Source organism: Hylobates moloch, unplaced genomic scaffold, assembly GCF_009828535.3.
Source record: "Hylobates moloch isolate HMO894 unplaced genomic scaffold, HMol_V3 SCAFFOLD_39, whole genome shotgun sequence".
NCBI classification, from domain to species: Eukaryota; Metazoa; Chordata; class Mammalia; order Primates; family Hylobatidae; genus Hylobates; species Hylobates moloch.
In genome coordinates, this window is record NW_026652314.1 from 883,177 (window position 1) to 892,528 (window position 9,352).

The 9,352-nt window shown below is 46.8% G+C and overlaps 1 long non-coding RNA gene across 1 annotated transcript; it reads left to right on the forward strand.

Moving 5' to 3' along the window:
* The first annotated feature begins 436 nt into the window (after positions 1-436).
* On the forward strand, positions 437-4,507 carry LOC116463508 (uncharacterized). Its single transcript, XR_004246703.2, has 4 exons — positions 437-1,150; positions 1,640-1,778; positions 2,063-2,133; positions 4,037-4,507. It is a non-coding gene; the product is annotated as an uncharacterized LOC116463508 (long non-coding RNA).
* The last annotated feature ends 4,845 nt before the right edge of the window (positions 4,508-9,352 follow it).

The following is a 9,352-nucleotide window of genomic DNA, read 5'->3' on the forward strand; positions in this document are numbered from 1 at the left end:
TTTCCTTCCTTCCTTCCAGTTCTTCCTTTGCTTCCTTCCAGTTCTTCCTTCTACATATGGGGCCCGTCACATTCCCACTGACTCAGATGCTGAGGGGCCAGACTGAAGGGACAGTGGTCATTGCATCAAGTCAGAGAACGGATCTGACCCATCTAGTTCTTCCTTCTACATCTGCGCCTCATCCCATTTCCACTGACTTAGATGCCGAGGGGCCAGACTGAAGGGACAGTGGCCATTGCATCAAGTCAGAGAACGGATCTGACCCATCTAGTAGAAGCTTATTGTTTTGGCAGAAGCACAAGCTCTTAGAGTTGCAGCTGCAGGATATGACCTATTGGGGACATTGAGCTCAGTGACCATGGGCCCTGAGAGTCTGAAATCCTGGAATTTCTCCCAAAACTAAGTCCATGTAGGGTGGTCAAAGTGTGAGTCTTACCAGGCTGGTTTATAACTGACTGACATTTGCTGCCTGGGCAGCTGCTGTGGGTGCCTGGAAACCCTACTGGACTAGGACTGGCCCCAGCAAAAAACAAGTGTTTCAGCTGCCCAGTGTCCTCTTGAGTGGATGCTGGTGATTCTGGTATGGAGCCCAGGTGTAAGGCAGCAGGTGGTCCAGAAGGCACCAGAAGAGGTCTCCTGTCAAGGTCAGGGCCAGAGAGGAAGGCACAGGGAACCTACTGCATGAGACTTCCGCTTGCAAAGAGCAACCCATGATGAGGAGGGAGGATGCCTGGGGGCATTGAGTCTCATCCATAAGGACACCTTTTCCAAGTTACTTCATTTTGTATAGCTGCACAGTCCCTCACCCTCACCACTGTACCAAGAGCTGGCAGCTGACAAGAATACATCTTCTGACTAAGATCCCTTCTGGGACCAAGGACACAAGGACCTAAGACCTTCTTGCCTGGAAAGTGAATTCCTCAGAACTCTGCGATGATGCCAGTCTTGGAGGAAGACGAGGTGTTGAGAGATAGCTGGGATCCCTGAGGAAGGCAGCCCCAGTCTCCGGTGGAGAATTACCAGGGACCCAAGCAGATGGTTGGTGGAAACGTCACCTCAGTATAGTACTATAGAGTTTCCTTTCACCCCCAGCGGCCGATGGTTTCCAGGGGCGAAGAGTGAAAATTGAAGCAAGGTGTCTACTGTCCAGGTGAGAGCCACATCCTATGGCTGAGGGCCTGGGGGCATTGGGGACCACCAAGAGTGAATACTTTTCCAATTAAGTGAAGTCTTTTGCACAATATTCCTGACAAATAGCTAATGTTCTCTGAGAGAGGCAGAGCTTCAGCCCGTGAAAGGGCGAGGGAACTTGTAGGAAGATGTATGTGAGTACAAATGTGAGGAGAACATGCTGAAGTAGCCCAGGGGCTCAGTTGAAGCTGAGGACTGGTGGTTCTGGTGGCTGTGCTGGGGGTGGGGGTGGCAGTGTGAGATGGAGGTGAGTGAGCAGGTTGGGTGAGAAAGAGGAAGAAACCTAGGCTGTTGTGTTTCTGAAGAGACCCCGTATCAAGGAAGAATGGGGGGATTTTTCAGCCGGGGGGATATTTATTTTGTGGAAATGACCCCTAAGTGGGTAGGCCTAAAACCCTGCTGGCCCGGGGGAGAAGAGAAGCCTAATGCACTTTGTCTAAACCCACAGCTGCAGACAAGGAGGCAGGGCGCCTGCCACCCTCAAGGAAGAGTCAGTTCAGAAGCACAGCAGCTGCTGGAAACCCAGGAGGTTTCCAGTTCATTCCCGCTGGGACCTGGCAAGAGTTGCGCTGTCAAGGCTGCAAGAGGTGAGCCCCCTAGGGCACAGCGGAAAGGGCATCATGAAAAGGGGAGCCTGCCAGCTGCTGAACGGCTGGACAGGATGTTGTTCTGCGGCCACTTGGGGCTCTAATGCCTCTTAATTCTCTCAGAGGCTGGGCAGCAGCTGCCATGCATTTTGTTGGGACCTGGGCTCTCCTGCTAGGAGTTCCTGGGGGCAGGAAGGCTGCAAGTTGAGGTTTTCTTTTAGGAATTCATTGTTCATTTGGAAAATGTAAAACGACTCACCATGGCTCTTTCTTCTTCTCTTGAGGCTCCGGATGGCTTCTGACATGTACAGACTGGAATAAGAGAACCTAGCAGAAATGGAAGCAGAGGCAAGAGGTAAGGCTTTGGGCCTGGAAGAAGACTGGGGGATCAGCCTCTAAGACCTTCTTCCTGGTAAATAAGAAGGGAAGTGCTCTGGGGAGCTCATCCTAGAAGCTTATGCTTCCTGGGGAGTCTGGGGAAGAAGAGGCCCCTGAGTGACTGATGAGCTCATGTGTACTGGGCCAGGTTTGTGCTTCTTAGAGAGATCTTGGCCACCTCTCTGTGTTACTGTGAGAGGAATGAAAATAGAAATCCTTCAGGCTCTGGAGCAAGGACAGTCCCTAAAAATACATGGTCAGTCCAGCATTTCTGGAAGCTGGAGAAGACCTGGCTGAAAAATCCCAGCGGTCAGCATTGCATTATCAAGTTACTTCTGGTTTACTGGAAACCAAGAACTTAAGACAAAATTGAATCCATTTGTCTTAGTCAACTGAGGCTGCTATAACAAATACCATAGATTAGGCAGCTTAAAATCAACAGAAATTTCTTTCTCCCAGTTCTAGAGGCTGTGAGTCTGAGATCAGGGTGCCTGCATGATCGGGTTCTGGTGAGGGCTCTCTTATACTTTGCAGACTGCTAACATCTTGCATCCTCACATGATGGGGAAAGGGTGAGGGAGCTCTCTGGGATCCCTCATAAAAGGGCACTAATCCCATTCATGAGGGCTCTACCTTCATCACCTAATCACTTCCCAAAGGCCCCACATCCTAATACCGTAACATCAGAGATTAAGCTTCAGTATATGAATTCTGGGAAGGCACAAACATTCGGTCCATAGCACAGTTTCTAGGTTTCTGTCCGAAACCACCAGTTAGGTTTCTGATTTTAACCCAGTTAGCACAGGCTTTTGATAATGACTGCCAGGTAATGTGTTTGTGTTTGAAAATGTGGTGTGACATCTTTTTTTTTTTTTTTTTTTTTCTGGAAACAAGGTCTGGCTCTGTCGCCCAGGCTGGAGTGCAGTGGTGTGATCATAACTCACTGCAGCCTCAAACTCCTGGGCTCAAGTGATTCTCCTGCTTCAGCCTCCTGAGTAGCTAGGCATGTGCCTCTATGCTTGGCTAATTAAAAAAAAAATGTAAAGAGATGGTTTCACTATGTTGCCAGAGCTGGTCTCAAACTCCTGGGCTTAAGGGCTCCTCCCTCCTTGGGCTCCCAAAGTGCTGGGACTACAGGCGCGAGCCACCATGCCTGGCCCATCATTATTTTAAAGTTATATGATATATCGAATTGACTTTTCTTCTAGAAGAATTTCAGTATGGTTTGTTAAGGTCTATAATGTAGCCTGTTACTACCTTAAACCTATGGTTTCACTTAGGAAGTGAAGTCGTCATTGTTGGACCTATTCTTTTGATTAACAGAGGTATGTGTGAGGGGCAGGAGAGGTCAATGGTTAAGGGCATAGACCACGGAGCCTTGCTTCTGGGGTGAGGGGGTCTCTATTTTGCCTCTTAAGTGTGACTTGGGCAAGCTCCTTAGCTCTTCTGTCCCTTAGTTCCCTCATCTGCAAAATGGGGATAGAAATACTGTCTTCCTCATCAGGTTATTGTGAAGCTTGAATGAGTTAATAGATGTACAATATACCGAACAGTGGTTGGCCACAAATATTAGCTATTTTTATCTCTTATTTCACTTCTTAAAAATGTATTTCATTAATGTGGATTTTGCAATTATTTTTTGAAGAAAAATTTAGTTATTTTCCCGTTCTGATAGCATGCCTAGGAAACAAGATGGTTTCTGTTTTGGGACAGATGATTCTGGAAAGATGTTAGAAATATAGTACATTGAAAGAAAATCTTCCAGTATCACTAGGCTTAACCTAGTGTTAAGCCCTTTCTTTTTTACAACATTGCGGTCTCAGTAAATGGTTGATAAATAACTTCAGTACGTTCACCAAGTTATTTTTGGTTGTTTCTAGGTCTGGAGGCCAGGAAAATGTCAATGGAAAGCAGCTAGCATGAAGACCCCACAGTGTTCCTCCCTCTAGTAGTCTGGTATTATCTGGAGCTGAGATGCTCCCAATATGGTTGGGACATTTGTCCCCTCCAAATCTCATGTGAGAATTTGATCCCCCGTTTTGGGGATGGGGTCTAGTGGGAGGAGGTTGGGTCATTATGGGGGACCCCTCATGAATGGCTTGGTGCCCTGCTCACCAGGAATGTATGAGCTCTCTACTAGTTCACTGGAGAGCTGGTTGTTTAAAGAGCCTGGCATCTCCCCCACTTTCTCTCTTGTTCCCCCTTCTCACTGTGATATACCTTCTCCCCTTTGCCATCCATCATGAGTGGAAACTTCTTGAAGCCTTCACCTGAAGCAGATGCCAACACTATGCTTCCTGTACAGCCTGCCATACCATGAGCCAAAATAAACCTCTTTTCTTTGTAAATTACCCAGCCTCAAGTATTTATTTGTAACACTGCAAAGTGGACAAACACAGAAAATTGGTACTGAGGAGTGGGGCTTTTCTATAAAGATAGCTGAATATGTGGAAGCAGCTTTAGAAATGAGTAAATTGGCAGATATTGGAAGAATTTGGAGGGCTTAGAAGAAGACAGGAAGATGAGGGGAAATTTGAAATTGTCAACCAAAGGATGATGAGGTTCATAAATGTGGAAAGGAGAGCTGTATTTCTCATAAATGATTGCAGCCTGCAGGGTGGCCATTCTGAATGGCTGGGAAGCATAGCCTCTGGCCAGAAGCCAGAAACAGGCAGTTGGAGTGTCAGAAGAATAAAACAAGGATTTGTGCTGAATGAGGTGGCCAAATATATATTCAGCAAGCTATAGGAGGAGCCATGAATATTTACGAAAGAAGAAACACATGCACAGTTGACCTCCAAGCCCCTTCATGGTTTCCCATGTTAAAAAAATGGTAGTATTAGCAAGATGTGAGTGGGGAGTTTTTGGGCCTCTGACTTCAAAAGATGAAGCAGTGGACACAAAACCCCTCAGTCAGTGCACAGCCTTCCTAGACTGACCAGTACCTCTCAGTGGTTGGTGGTCTCTTATCAGGAAGGAATGCTAGTTGGTTGTTCTGTTGAAACTGCAAAAGGGAGGGACAGCATCAGGTGGGTGGTTGATCAGTGGTGAGGCGACTCTTTTGAAAGGGCTGGTTCCAACCCAAATGCTCACCAATGATAGACTGGATAAAGAAAATGTGGCACATATATACCATACTATGCAGCCATAAAAAAGAGTAAGTTCATGTCCTTTGCAGGGACGTGGATGAAGCTGGAAACCATCATCCTCAGCAAACTAACACAGGAACAGAAAACCAAACACCACATGTTCTCAAAAGTGGGAGCTGAGCAATGAGAACACATGGACACAGGGAGAGGAACATAACACACTGGGGCCTGTTGTGGGGTGAGGGAGGGAGAGCATTAGGACAAATGCCTGAAAACCTAGATGTCAGGTTGATAGGTGCAGCAAACCACCATGGCACATGTATACCTATGTAACAAACCTGCACGTTCAGCACATGCATCCCAGAACTTAAAGTAAAATAAAATAATTTTAAAAAAGAGAAAGGGCTGGTTCCTGCTTAGCCTTTAGAGAAGAAAGCCTAGTGGTGGTCAGCAAGGGACGGGCTGTAACGAGGCATGTTTGACCTCCCATTGCATCAGGGCTGGGACTCAGTTTTAAGGTTTCTTTGGGGTCCCCTTGGCCAAGAGGGGGGTCCATTCAGTAGTCTGGGTGGGGGAAGGGCTTAGGGTTTCATTTTTGTTTCTCAGAATGTATTGGAGACTGGTTAAATGATTATGACCAAAATGCTGATAGAAATATGGGCAGTGAAGGCCAGGTTGATGAGGTCTCAGATGAAAATGAGGAACTTATTGGGAGCTGGAGCACAGGTCAACCTTGTTACACCTTAGCAAAGAATTTGGCTGCGTTGTGCCAATGTCTTAGGGCTTTGTAGAAGGCTGAGCTTCAGAGTGATGACTTAGGGTATCTGGAGGAAAAAAAATTTCTATGCAGCAAAGTATTCAAGAAGTAGCAAGCCTGCTTCTACCAATCTAAGATCCGATATGGGGAAAAGGAATGACTTAAAGTTGGGACTTACAATTTAAAGGGAAGTAGAGTGTAAAAATTTGGAAAATCTGCAGCCTGTCTCATGGTGGAGAAGGAAAGAACATTTCAGGAGAGAAACCCAAAGGATAAGAATCCAAGAGGCATGAGGAACAACCTCTTGCTAGAGAGATTAGCATGACTGAAAGGGAAGCAGGTGCTACTAGTCAAGACAATGGGAAAAAGGCCTCAAAGGCACTTTAGAAATCTTCCAGGCTGCTCCTCTCATCGCAAGCCCAGAGGCCTAAGAGGACAGACTGGTTTCAGGGACGAGGCCAGGGGCATTGCTACTCGGTGCTGCCTTGGGGTGCTGCTTCCCTTATCCCAGCCAGAGGATGGGAACATCCCAGGTTAGTTACAAGGGAAAATGTGGGGTTGGAGTCCCCACACAGAGCCCCGACCAGGGCACTACCTAGTGGAGCAGCGGGAATGAGGCCACTGCCCTCCAGACTCCAGAATGGTAGAACCGCTAGCAACTTGCACCTTAGCCTAGAAAAGCCACAGTTACTCAGCTCCAACCCATGAGAGCAAGAACAGCAGCTGCACATCGCAAAGCAGGCGCAGAGGCAGGGCTGCCTAAGCCCTTGCAAGCCCATCCCACACAACCGTGTATCCAGGATTTGGGACATGGGGTCAAGGGAGATTATATTGAAGCTTTAAGATGTATTGTCGTCCCTGCTGGTTTTCAGACTTGCATGGGACTTGTTGCCTCTTTCTTGTGGCCAATTTCTCTCTTTTGGGATGGGAATATTCACTCAATGTCTGTGTCACCATTGTATCAATATATTGGGAGTAAACGACTTGTTTTTGATCTTACAGGCTCATAGGAGGAAGGAACTTGCCTTGAGTCTCTGATGAGACTTTGGACTTTTGAGTTGATGCTGGAATGAGTTAGAACTTTTGGAGACTATTGGAGAAGGATGAATGTATTTTCCAATGTGAGAAGGATATGAATCTGGGGGGCCAGGAATGGAATAGTATAGTTTGGATTTTTGTCCCCTCCAAATCACATGTTGAAATCTGATCCCTCATGTTGGAGGTGGGCCCTGGTGGGAGGTGTTTGGGTCATGGGGTGAATCCTCCATGAATGGCTTGGTGACCTCCTCATGGTAGTGAGTGAGTTCTAACTCCATTAATTCATGTGATAGTTGGTTGTTTAAAGAGGCTGAACCTCCTCCCTTCTCTCTTGCTCCCTCTCTCACCATATGACACACCTGCTCGCCCTTTACCTTCCACCACAAATGGTAGCTTCCTGAGGCCTCAGCAGAAGCAGATGCTGGCACTGTGCTTCTTATATGGTCTGCAGAATGGTGACCCAAATAAACTTCTTTTCTTTATACACTGCCCAGCCCCAGGTATTCCTTTATGGCAATGCAAAATGAACTAACACACTGGGGTTTTTTTTGTTTTTTGTTTTTTTTGAGACAGAGTCTTGCTCTGTTGCCAGGCTGGAGTGCAGTGGTGTGATCTTGGCTCACTGCGACCTCTGCTCTCCGGGTTCAAGTGATTCTCCTGCCTCAGCCTCCTGAGTAGCTGGGACTACAGGCGCCCGCCGCCACACCCAGCTAATTTTGGTATTTTTAGGAGAGACCGGGTTTTACTATGTTGGCCAGGATAGTCTCGATCCCTTGACCTCATGATCCTTCCGCCTCGACCTCCCAAAGTGCTGGGATTACAGGCATGAGCTGCTGCGCCCGGCCGGTGTTTTTTAAAATCAAGATTTTAAAGCTGCAATGGATTGTTTCCTGTTTCTTTCAAAATCTTATTCACATCCTCTCTGGTAGAGGCCCTTCCACTTTCCTGTTGACTCTAGAGAGTCCATCCCAGCCTGTGGTTTTTGCCTTCCTAGACAGCTGGGTGATTTCAGCCAAGACACTTAATATCTGTTAAAAGGCAAAAACGCATCATAGCAATCTCACTGCTTATTTCTTGCAGTGAATGGGAGAGTGTATATAAACAGGTTTTTTAAAGAAAAGTAGGAAAAGTGGCAAATTGACCTCCATGATAAATAAAACTTGACATCACTTATTCTAAAAGTTAATATTTCAAGGAATAAGGTAATCTTTAGTGTTTTATTTCCTGGGACAAATGCTGTGTTGCATTTATACATCTTAACTGGGTCAGTATTGTGATCTTAGACGGGCTGTTAAAACTAACAAGGAACCTTTCATTGATATCCAGCGTTTAATATATTTGCATCTAGTGACTCCTCGTATCTCAGCTTCTGAGGGTGGGGCACATAGTGGAGCAGATGACCCTTGAGTTCCAACCCTTGGGTCTCAATCTGTTACAGCTGCCCCCACCCCCACCATTCCCGCTCCCCGACAACCCTGGGTTGCTAAAGTGCTCCTTTGAATGGGGTGTGTGTATGTCAGGAGGTACAGCTCCTGAGCCTTTGATGGTTGGAGGGTGGAATGACCTCAGGGTTGTGTTCAAACACTCACCAAAAGCCCAGTCTGGCATAGGATCTCTTTCTTTGAGGCAATGGCATGAGGGACACCCCAGCAGTGGCTGACCCAATTAATTCACTCCACTGCAGGACATGTGGGCTCTGCTTCTCCAACATCCCAGATAGAGTGTGGGCCGGCAGCTGAGAAGACAGCAGTTGTAGCAACTCTTACCCCCAGCCCCTGGGGTTGCCTTGGACAGAAGCCAAAGGAAGGAGATGAAAATGCACAGGAGGTGTGCTTTGCACATTTTTTTTCCCCTTGAGAGAGGGGGAAGATTGTGAGGGAGAACAAGAAAGTCTGTGGAAAAGGAAATCCTTGCTTATTTATTTTAAAGGAGACTAGAGGAGGACAAAACACCATGACCTTGGGGAGAGTATTGTCTGTGGTATTTGGGTGCTCATTATGTACATGGCATTGGCTAGGTACTCCAACTGGGTATAGATTTCTCAACCCCAAGCCCCAGTGTGCATGAAACCCTTTCTGTAACTTCATTTCTATCCAGGACTCTCATTTCATCCCATAGTAGAAACTTAATTCAAGATCATTCAGCCAATCTGAGTTTTGTTTGTTTGTTTGTTTTTTGCATGCTTGGAACTTGGCACCTTTTTTCTTTTATACCCCATCTTTCCTTCCCCAGGACTTGCACCTGAAATCTGGGGGCCTGAACATATCCCATCAAGACATTGGGGGTGGGGACGGTGAGAGGGTGAGTGGTGG